Genomic DNA, 12,389 nt, shown 5'->3' with positions numbered 1-12,389 from the left:
ATCTTATTACATTCAAATATCTAAGTAGCAGCAAGGCTCTACTTTCAAAATTCACTGATTGTCAAGCAAGTGTATGCCAATCTACAAAGTTAGATAGCTATGGCAATATGCTGGTCTGTAGCATCTAGGTATGCAATAACTCAATGTCGTGGTGGAAAAACATCAGCAATAACTTTAGAGTACTAATTGTTGCTGGACAACAGTCTGGGAAAGAGTTAAGGGACCATTTCTAAACTTTATAGTTTTACTGACAAAAATATAATAATGTGGGAATCTCACAAGTCCTCTCTAGGATTGTAATTAAGTCTAAAATCCAAATACAAGATGACCAGTTTATTATTCTCATGATTATTTATGTCAAACACGAAAAACAAGAAACCAAAGAAGATAGATGTACTTTTTTCAGTTCCATAGACCTTTATAATTGTCATAACATAATAATATTGCAATGGCTCAATGATAGCAACAGTTTTACAGTAGTAAGCACACCTTCTTTATCATATGCACTTTCTGAAATTATTTACAGGGTTTATTGGTTTCTGAAACTGCTTCCTTTGATTTCAGCTACAAAAACAAAAGACAAACTTGTAGTATGCTGACTGCTTCAGTGAAATCCAAAGATTTCAGAACCTTACTAATTCTTCAAAAGCCATTTAGTCAGTAGTACAGCTGGAAGTAAAATGGTGGCTGGGGCACAAAGTCGGTGCAGGGTTAAGACGTGTGACCCATGTACAGAGGCCTCAGTCCTTGAAGAGACTGTCACAGGTTCGAGTCCCAGCCCCTTCATCTTCACCCTTTTCTCACAATCCGCTTTATTAGCAAACAAATTAAGGTCTCTAAAGCCAAAAAATCCTTTAAAATAAAAATAAAAAATAAAAGTAGACTGCAGATACAAGTCACAAACTGGCATCAATTTCAATTCAGCTTGCCAGGCAAGAAGACAAACTCTTTAATGTGTCCATGCAGTGCCTGTTTTTTATGTTGCTGAAATCACCTAGGATGTTTAAGTGTAATTTACTAATTTAACTACAGTTACAATTCAGTTTGTGGACTTGGTTTACTTTGAAAAGGGAAGCAGTGATGGTGAAAGGGTAACAAAGAATAACTAAGCTGTGCATATCCAAAACTGTAGCCCCAGAAGCAAATGAAAAACAAGAGGGAGACTCATTTAAAGCATCAATATTATATAAAATTCATAGAGTAATATATGGGTGGAAAAGGGAAAATGAGAGGTATAAAAACAAGATTGAGTAAAAAAACCAAAAACACTATGATGTAACAATACACTAGCATGGTCTCCATGTGGAAACACTTGCACTTATACAACGTCACCTTCCTAAAATAAAGGACTATGTAATGTTTTTTTTGGTTGTTGACAAAAGCGATTTTCGCAACAAAAAAAGGAAACTACTTCCTTTTTGCAAAAAAGATAAATGAAACAAAAAAAAAATACACTTTTGACAAAAAATAATTTAGGCCAATATTTTAAGGGTCTTTTTCCACAATTGGAAAAAGATGTGTATCTTTCTTAAAAGCTCTGTGAGAACTATAGTTAGATTATATTTCTGTTTCCACATTCCCATAAACAGCAGTATTACACTGTTGCCTTTTTTAGACAAGTTGCAGTTATATAAAACAGACACCAGGAGCTGCACTATCAATGTCAATCCAGCTTGCAAAAACAAGCTATTGTTACTATAAGATTTGTTACAAATTAGATATTCAACAGGCTTCTAAATTTTGAAAAATAAAATAACCATGACAAAATATCAATTAAATACAAAATCTTAAACACAGTATAAAACCATAGCCTCTTATGTAGTGAATTTGTATAATTGGCTACATTGTTTCCAGATGCATTACAGGTCAATCTATAAAATATTCAGAGTGAAGGACTAAATACAACCCAGACTAAATTTCAATTTGAACTTTTTAACTATCTGTATTCACTTATGAGTAAGAGCTGAAGGGTCTACTGTATATTTACATTAAAATCTGGTTCTAAATTGAAGGAACCATTAAAGTGCAGCCATTCGTCAGGCAGAGTGCAAGTCTAAATTGCTTCCTGCTGACTTTCTTTCCCCCTTTGCATCCACAGTCAGTCTGCTCATTTAGTCATATTTCTTGTGTTCCTACAGTTTATAGATTTTGTTGTTGTCTCAGACGATTGCCTCTAAAATATTTCTATGTATGACCGACCTAGACTGGAAAATTAGCCTGGCCAAAGAGCCTAGCTGTTCTTCTCTGCATTCTCTTCCACTATATAAAAAGAGCCATGTCTGGTTATGCAGTGCCTATTAGGAGTTGATGTGTACAACAAGAACATCAGAGACGCGTGGTTACCAATGGGCTCTTAGCTGTCCCTGCACCTGGCACAGTGGCATAATTGGTCAGGATGGGCTACATGGCCCATTTGTGGGGCCACAGTATTGTTTGTTGGATATAATACCCCCAGCCTTGTTCACCCATCTGAGCCCCAGCACTCTACAATGTCTCATATCATCACCATTTACATAGTCAAGAGCCGTTAGCCGTCTGCAGTGGTAAACAGAGCCAGAGCCTTTTTCTCTCTTTAACTCGTGTTTTTTTCATCTTCCCTCTGAATTTGCCCGTCAGCTCACAATTGCCTTATCTACCCAAAGGCATGTCTTATTTAGTGGAGCACCTAGGGAATAAAAATAGGAGCAGTCATTTGGGTGTAGCCTATTCTAGTCTGTTCTAAGCATATTCTTTCATTGGAATAGTCTTTTAATTGGCTGTGTTATAAGTAGCCGTGAATGGATCAAAATTAATCTGAATTAGTCATATTGAGTTTGTTGCTGTAGTGTAATTAGTTCATGCAATACTGTAAGTTTATTCAGAACAAATGTGATTTTTCTTGAGGTTTTTTCTTTTATGATTTGCTAATCAGTAGTATCTATATATTTCCCACAGTAAGTGCTTTGTACTAAATATAGCGTATTAATACAATAGTAGAGCATCTAGCTATTTAGGTGATATCTATATACAGAATATCAATGTTTTAGGGTCAAATCTGAGCTCATCCTGTGGATTAAGAGTTGTAATACACATTGGTGTAAAAAAAATAAAGATATAACGGGATCTAAAAATGATCCATCTTACTTGAACCCATGTTTTTCCTCTTTTTTCCCCCAGTGTGCATCAGAATCTTTCTGAATAAGACCACAGTGTTAAATGTACAAATAGCACCAGTTTTCTAAATCAGTAGGGGTCTAGAGAAGCTTACTGTTGTTAGACCTTTGTAAGGCACCCGATTTAGTCTTTGACGAGAGTTTCAATTCAAAGGCAACTTGTGACAATTAGACGTGTCATTAAATGTACACAATTTTCTAATGCTACAAATGTTTAGCCCAGCTAAGTGGGAGAGTAGCAGTAGAAATGATTGGCTTCCGGAGCCTGGGCCTCCTTTGATATAAGACAGAAGTAGCAGATCAATCTTCTGCTATTGCACTCGGCCCTCAGAGTCCCTTCTTCTCTTGCAGGCCCTTACTTCAAAGCCAGGGGAACATAATGTACAATCTTTTAATAGCTTTAGACCAAAGCTCTTGGAAGCTCTCCGACACTGTATACCCTGCCTCAGTCTAAACACCTAATCAAGATTACCTGAGCTGGCCACAATAGCAGCTAAATGCAATTCAAGATCCACAGTTCCTTTGAAGTCTTCATTGCAAAAAGCAGATGTTTTCTGGGTACAGGAGGTAATACAGCTAGCTGCAATTGGCAGACTTTGTTGTGATATCCTCCTGCAGAAAAGCAATTATTGGCCTATTTTACTAGAGCAGATATTATACAACTTACAGTGCTCATAATGCTTTCCGTACTGGACAACTTCTTCCAGCTGATTGAGATTTTTGTAATGGCTGTTAAACAACAGTGGTCTGGATAATAGTTCAGGTGAGAGGAATGTTTGTGTATTTGTTGTGTGAGGACGTTTGTATTCGGCTAACTTGTATTCTAGTCAGATCTACGTGGCTCTGATCTACTTTGCACTGAAGAAGTATACCTCGTTACACTAATGTTTTTGCTTTTTTCTCCCATTTAATATTTCAGATGATAACCAAATTTTAATATTAGACAAAGACAACCTGAATAACCCATTGTTGATTTAAGAATTTATGAATTGTGGAGAACAAAATTTTTCAACAGATTTTGCAGTCAAATTCAGATCTGATTACTAACACACTTGTAGTGCCAATTAATTCCTTTAGCAGAACCTGTCTGACAACATATGTATGTCAAAAAGCAATATATTTTGGTCTTATCTAAAGAAAATTTAGGAACCAATGACAGTGTAATGGCAAATGATGTCTATTAATCTTTAAAACGTTACATTATTCACGAAGGGCTAGGGACACCAATGAACTGCAATGGGAGTCATTATCCACATAGAGAGAGAAAACAGGAAACTGTGTCGAACCTCCCTAGGTGTGACAGGCCTTCCAGAATGACTTCAGGAGTTCATAAACAACTCATCCAGGAGGTAACAACAAAACCTAGATTGACATCTAAAGCAGGTCTCTTTTACCTAAGTCAAGATCAGGGTCCATAAACTTTTCATGAAAGGTGTCTACCATGACATATGGTGTAAAATTAACACATGATTTCAGAAAAAGTCTTGTAACAACAGTCCAGCACGATGGTGATAATGTAAGGCTCCTTTGATGCTTCAGGATTAGCTGAAATTGATTTCAGAATTTTCTCTCTCCTTGAAAATCCAGTAGGAGAATACTTTGTCATAAGTTTGTGACCTTAAACTCAAATGCACACCATCTAAAAATTAAAATAGAGGTTTTGGGGTTAAATGGTCAAAGTCCAGACTTGAATTCAATTGTGATGCTGTGAATCACTCCTTTTTTGTACAAGATGTAGCATTATTTCCAACACTTAAGATGCTTTTGTATTCATAGATGTTAAGAATGTAATATGTAATGGTGTCATTTTATTGTTTCAGTAGAAGTACAAATTAATCTTTTAAAAAAAAATTTCATTAGACTAGAAATTACTTAAATATGAAAAACAAATTTCATGTCTGACATTTTTAGTGTGAGTAACATCTTAACTCTGGCTTCTTGCCAAACAGAGCATTCACATTGACCTTCACCTTTTCAGTCTCAGAGAATTAGTGACATTGAGTGAAAAAGTCTTCAGTCTGTCAATGCCATCGATCTACTCAGATGGTCCTTTGCCACTGAGGGGAGCCTTAAAGTTGACTAAATGATTTTCATTACACTGTTAACAGACCATTTTCATTTCTCTGCTGTAAATGGAAACATCAGCAACAACTGAAAGGGTAAATTGATGTAATCTGATGTAGTAGAAAAAGGCAGACATGGGTGGAAGTGCTTCAGTATTGATACTTCTCAAGTGGTGCTGGTTTTAATGCGTTGCAGAGTTTCGATGATAAAAAACATAAAATATGTTTGTGTTTGTTCTTTTCTTCATCTGGAAGTTGATTTTTCTCTGTATATGTTTTAAGTTGTGTGTTAAGCTTTAAGAGGATTATAACCTTACATAGCCTTGAGTCCAGGAACAGCTGCTTTGAACACACACTGACTGCTTTTTCTTTGTTGTGTTTTGCTTAGTTGCTGAAAGTGTCCAAATGATGCAAATCCAGTTTCTATCGAAGGGTTGTGCATATGGAAGCCTAATCTCAGCTGTATCAGTGCTACCAGACTGTTGCCAAAATAGAGATGCCATCCCCATGCATTCAATTACCTTCTTGGAATGTGGAGGTAATCACTGATAGAATTGTAGCAGTGGTGCTTGCCAGATGCTATTTAAATAAATAAAAGGTGGTGTTGGGAATGAAAATGGAATGACTGGAAAAAACATTATTACCTTGAGCTCTTGAGCAGCTCCCTTAATGTTGCCAACAGGAGCGGAATAAATATTTTCTCTCTGAAATGGGCAAAGCTGGTTCTTTCTAAATCAGTCACATTAGATGCATGAGAAACACACTCACAGTCCCCCAGCTAAATAATTTGGTCAGATCATGCAAAGAAGCACCTCAGCCCTTCTTACCCTTGGGAAAGAATTGTGCCTCTTAGTACAGAGATTATCTTGGTTTATTTATTTTATTGTGGTCTAAATGGCTGATTAAGAGCAGAAGCTCGATCCTCTACATCCCCATTTTTGTAGGACTCCAACCAACTACTCCTTAACAATCTTGCATGTCTTTCTGATAAATTGAGGTACAGAACTACTCTACATGTTTCTGAAAATATGTTTAATATGTTTAACAATTTATCTGTATCAGCTGTTATAAAAAAACAGCAGATGAACCCAAATGTTCTAATTCTGCATTTATTATTGGCTATGCTGGGTTTTGGTTTTGGACTGTGTGTGCATGCGTGTGTGTTTGTGTGTGCATGCTCCACATATCCTGTTGTTTCAGAGACACTTTATGGGCAGCTGGTTGTCTTTATGTGCCAGGGAAGTTTTGGATTAGAAGGATTTGTTGACCATATATAGCCGTTTCTGTCTTGAAGTTTATGTTATTGTCCTACTTACTGAAACTGTGAGGGACCAGGCTCAAACGAGGACAAAAAAGTGTTCAAAGTAGAAAAAGTTTCAATTTAATTGTTCCAAAAAAAGTTAACAAAGCATAAAGATTTAATGCAAGAATAAGTCAAAGGATAAATAACAAATTTGGGCCCAATTTAACTGAGGTCAACTCAACTCTAACTGAACACAAGCCAATCTGACCTGCAAACAAAGAACAAAAGGCTTAAATAGGGGTGGGGTGACCTAAATCTACCACAAGAGGGAGACACAACTTAACAAAAGAACCAATAAATGCAAAATTAACTAAAACGTCCTATGAAACAAATAAAGCAAAACTAACTTTAACTTAGCAGAAACAATAATAAGTGAATATTTAAGTGACAAAATGAACTAATTAAAATCAACTTGAAACAACAAAGTCTCCCCCTTCAGTCTTTCAGAAAAACAAATGGTTTGTTCCAGGTTTCCTCCTGCAGCTGGTTTGTATCAGCAGCACCTCAAACAAAAGAACAAGTGTAAGTAAACCATTCAGACAGATAGTAACTAAAGTGTGCACGCATCAGAAAATATATGTCTAAATGAAATAACTAAATAACTAAATTAAATAACTTAACAGACTATAAGCTATAACTAATATAAAAACAAAATAATACCAACAAGATGTGGTGGTGGTATGAGCATGCACCACAGAAACCCATTTTGTTTTGATTTTCATTTTGTTGGCTCTTACTGCATATCGCATCAATTTGTGTGCATGTTTTATTTTTTAAGCATTAAGAAATTTCAAGGATTTTAGATATGTTTAGATCTTCTTTAGCAGGAAAGCTTAAGCATTGTGGAATTTGTTTGTGAACAAAGTTAAAATAGGGAAAGATGGACCTTTGTCTTTGGGAGGAAAGTCAAAACAGTGAGAACCTGATCTTGATCTGATTGATCTTATTTCCTAAATAAGATTAATCAGGATTTGTTTTTTCTGTATGCCTTTGTTCAATATGAAGCTTTTCTTTGCCTCATTCTGTTGGCTCTTGAGGAGTGTCGGCATTAGTTGGAAGACGCAGAACATTCAGTGCTGGTATGGGTTGACCATAAAAACCTGTCTTCCCTCCAGTTCATCAAATGCCTCCATTTTCGCCACTCCAGTTGGTCCCTGTTTTTTCTCCTGTTTTAACCTCTCTATTTCTTACAATCTTGGCTCTAAGAATGTCAAATCAGATGTCCTGTCCTGTCAGTTTTCCCTTGACCACACTGACAAATCCCCTTCAACCATTCTTCCTCCCAATTATCATCAGATCTCTGACTTAGGAGATGGAAGACATTGTCAAACAAACTCAAAAGTCAGAGCCAGAACCTCACACCAGCCCTAACAACCACAACTATGTCCCCACTTCAGTCAGGTTTTGTCTCATCTATTGGTTTTGCATGGCAAAGTTCTCATGTCATCCTGAGTCAGTCACACTATTTCCCTCATCACAAGCATGTTTTAGTGGTCCAGCATTCATGAAGACATTAGACAGTACATCCAAATCTGTTCCACCTGTGGGAGAAACAAGACCGATAAACCTCCCGCCGGTTTGCTTCAGTCACCCTTGAGTCTCCCCAGATCTTGGCCTTACATTGCTATAGACTTTAGGTTATACCTTTGGAGACCCCATCTCCAAATATTTCCACCATCATTGATCATGCTTTAAAAATTTCCTCTCAGATGAATGTGCCCATATCCTTTCAGTCCACCTAACTCCTCATCAAACACGTTTTCCATCTGCTTGGCATACCTCATGAAATCCTCTCAGACTGTAGTCCACAATTTACTTCTCGGGTTTGGGAATCTTTTTGCTCTGCTTTAGATGCCAAACTGTGACTCATTTCTGGCTTTCACCCACAGTCCAATGGCCAAACTGAACGTTGTGTGAGCGACAACCACACATCGGTGCCAAATGGTGTCCAACCCACACTTGGAGAAACTTTGACTGTGTTCTGAGAAGGTAGACATTGTTTTGGTTCTGTCTGCTCTACAAAGGACATGGTGAGTCAATTAAAGGAATACACAAAAAGCTACTTCTACCACCCAATGGAAGACCACCCCCACCCAGAATCTGACACAGCTTGTTATGATCCCTCTTTGACTATTCTGAGATACTGAACTATGAGGCAGATGAGCTAGTTTTGCATTTTGATCATTTCAACAGACATGTTGAATGAAGAGGTCAGCAAGGGTAAAAACTCAATATTCTAGAGTAAAAATGTTTTTGCAAAAGATTTTTTCCTTTTGCTCTTAGAAAATTTTTTTTTCTAAGAGCAAAAATGTGTAGACAGAAGTTTTGGATTCTTTCTACACATTTTGTTTCTGTCCAGAGAAGAGTAAATATCCTGAAGGAAACAGAGCACTCAGAAAATTGGTTATTATTAATTGGTGAAGCAGTTGAGTAATGTCTACAAAAAAAAAGGACATGTCCGTAAAGATATAAGAGAGGTTACACAAATAACTGGTCCTTTGAAATCCTAAATCCTCCTTTCAGCTGTCTCCGTATGGGGACTTCTTAATCCAGTCAGAGTTCTGATCACTGAGGGCACAAAGCATCAAGTTAATTGTCTAGCTCCCAAAAATGCCTAATCACTATAAGATAATCAGTATATAAATCTACAAGTTGCAGAGTTTGAAAAGCCACTTGAAGTTGTGTTAGAAGATGAAGTGATTAGGAAAGATGGAGCAGCGAAGCCTGGGGCCACAAAAGATTACAGATTTGCATTTAATGATTTAGAATTACTCGTTGCCCTGGTTTAGCTGAGCTGTTCAGGTGGGTCCTCACAAGAAAGTGACTCAGCAATGTTGCTATTAGTTAGCGTTAACAACGTTCTTAATTCAAAGTGATTTTATGTCAGTAATGAAACAACCTTTAATCTCCTACAACAGACACAACACAAGTAAAGAGGGTGTGTTCTATGTTTAAACCTTTAGGCTCATTTTCTGGTGAAAGCTTCTGGTAGAAAAAGAGAAAATAATTGATCTAGAAAAACAATTCTAAAAGTATGGCTCTCTTCTTGGTGTTAGAGGCCTTCTATAGCCTCTCATTCATCAACCTTAACCTCTCATGTTTCCCACCCTGCTAGCATCGTGTCTGACAAGATTATAGGCTCAGTTTGAAAAGCAATCTGCTTGCGGTGCCTAAGAATAAAAGCAGATGAGGATGACTTGATGGAGAGGGGAAAGCTTTGAAAGAAAGGCATCCCATTGTGCCAATTTCCAATGCCTGATGGAAACTACAATCCTCCCTCTGAAGAGCATCCAGTTCAGTCTAGAGTGATTAGCTCCCCTTTGTCTGGGACAACTTGGTTAATTCGTGCACCCATCTATCTAGAATCTTACACACAGACAAAAGCACATACACACTGTGGTGCTCATATTATTCACTCATAGTGTGTTCCAATGTAGCTATTTGTTCAGATGTTGTGCCATAAAATTGTGAATTTTGTAACTATGTACAAAGCATTGGACCTAGTATGAACACACGCTAAAGCCACATCAACAGAACATTAGCTGGATAACAGAAGAAATGTTGCACCACTTTGTGGTTTGTGAGATCAGAGAGGTCCTGCTTAGAGAGTCAGGCAGCTGCTGGGAGGAATGACTTGGACTCTGGGGCTTTTTACTCAGGGTATAGCTGACTGAAACTGGGAGACAAGGCCTACAGGTGCAGCATGTGAACCTGCCTGTGTGTGAGCGAGGGCACAGCATGAGTGGAAGCAGCATGACATGAGCAAAGCAAAACAGGCAAGGGATATTTCTGTAGTGACATTTTACACATGAAATGTTGCTAAACAAAAAACAATAGACTAATGAAGTCTTTTCCCAAATTTTCATTTTCATTTAGGTTTGCACTTTGACTGGGCCCTTCAAGCACATGAATATACTTTAATATAAACCATTATATTATTGTTGTATGTTGAGTGTTGGTGTCCTGATGGAAGGTGAACATCTGCCTTAGTCTCGAGTTATTCATCCTTTATTTAGCTGTGTTCATCTTCCCATCAGCTCTGATCAGCTGCCCTGCCCTCTACTGAAGGGAAGCATGCCCTCAGTCATGTTTCACACAGCATGGTGGTTTTCTGTCCCACGTAATGTTTTTGCACATTCTTCAACCTCAATGTTGTAATCCTTTCTTCAAATAATTCCTTTTTTTCTTTCAACCTTCCATACAAGTCAGATTTGTGGATTTTCATTACTAATACATGATAATCAACAGATTCCTTCACCTGAGCTGTGGACTCGAGCTACTACTTGATTTTTAAGTTCCATAAGTTTACAGTGTTTTTCTACAGTGAGTGTCTAACGATGGCAATTATGTGCTGAGTGGAGAAAAACAGAAAAACTGCTGAGTAAGGGACTGTAGATTTTGTTTTTCTGACAGATGAAACCAGATTTGAACAAAACTTCCAGCCAAAAAATAGAGGAGCTTAAAATAGCAGCATTGCTTTTTCCTTGCATCCATAATAATGTATAATGTTGTGTGGTACTAAACACACAACCTTATTGGTGTGGTTAGTACACATCTGTTTAGTGAGTCCCCAAAGGGCATCCCAATGCTGAGCTGGTCTCTCTGTTTTGGCTCTTGATGCACTGCTAACCTCAGCTGTTTATTGTGTAGAAAATGACTGATGCCACATCAGAGTCAAAGAAAATCTTCAGGATGTTAAAGACCTCACTCTCCTCTGCAGGTAGAGTTTACTTCAATGCTAAAACACAAGTTACAGCAAAAGTGTAGGTTTTAAAAAAAATTTCTTTAAGTCCATGGACTGGAGTATGTACAAGAGCAGACAAGTTTGAAGAGAAGCAGATAAAATTTGCAATCACCAATTTCTAAGTACAGTACCAGCGCTTTAGCTTCCAGCAGTATAATATCTCAGTAATAAATGAGAGAAATTTTGTTACAGACCCATATAATCATTATCCCAGACTTAGCTTTTATAAAACAGCTTTTCAAAACTTTGTAGCTCAAATTTGTAACATGTTGTATCTTTGAATCAGTAATAACATTTCACTTATTACTGTATTCAATTTCCTCCCTCTTTCTTAGCCCCAGTCACAATTGTTAATGTTCAGGGACACAATTAAAAAAGGAAGGAGCTGTGCTGGCAAATCAGATCATCAATCAAAACACTCAATTCCTCAGTGACTTCTTATGTCTGGTTTGGAGTGTTCCACTGCATTTGACATGACTGTTTAATACCATAACTAATATGCATAAAAATAACTTTTAATAATTAACTAATGTCATCACAGCAACCAATATAATCTCCAGTTTTATAAATACGACATCTACAGCTTTATTCTACAATTCTTAAATCTTCTCAAACATAAAATATCCTTAAAATACACTGGGATTTGTTGGACATAATGTACCTGTTCTTCCTGAAGAAGCAGAAAATAAAGAACATTAGTGCTCATTTCAGCACAGTAACAAACATATGTTGCTGGGATCAGGCATAGATGACGTCCAGAGTTGTCTTTGCGAAGAAAAAAAGGTTTTATATTTGTATTTTATTTACCTTAACACAAAACTCAGCTTGTCATTCTCGGTGCCTAATGCTGCTCAGCAGAATGAAACAGTGTACTGCCTCGCAAAAAGGCATGTTCCAGGAACACATGTCGCATTCAATGAAATATAGGAAATGTCAGTACCAAGGATCAAGACAGGAGACAGACAAAACCAAGTTCTGTAGGAAGGAACAAACTACAATGAAGAATGAACTTATTATAATAAACAAAACAAATGGGGACGGGTACCTGTGAACTATAATACACATAAACAGTAAAAGCATGTTCAAGTGTATTCTGACTAATAAATGTTGTGCCTCTCACACATGGA

Source organism: Xiphophorus hellerii, chromosome 11 (genome assembly GCF_003331165.1).
Source record: "Xiphophorus hellerii strain 12219 chromosome 11, Xiphophorus_hellerii-4.1, whole genome shotgun sequence".
In the NCBI taxonomy this organism is placed as follows: domain Eukaryota; kingdom Metazoa; phylum Chordata; class Actinopteri; order Cyprinodontiformes; family Poeciliidae; genus Xiphophorus; species Xiphophorus hellerii.
Note: the sequence above shows the minus strand (reverse complement) of the source record.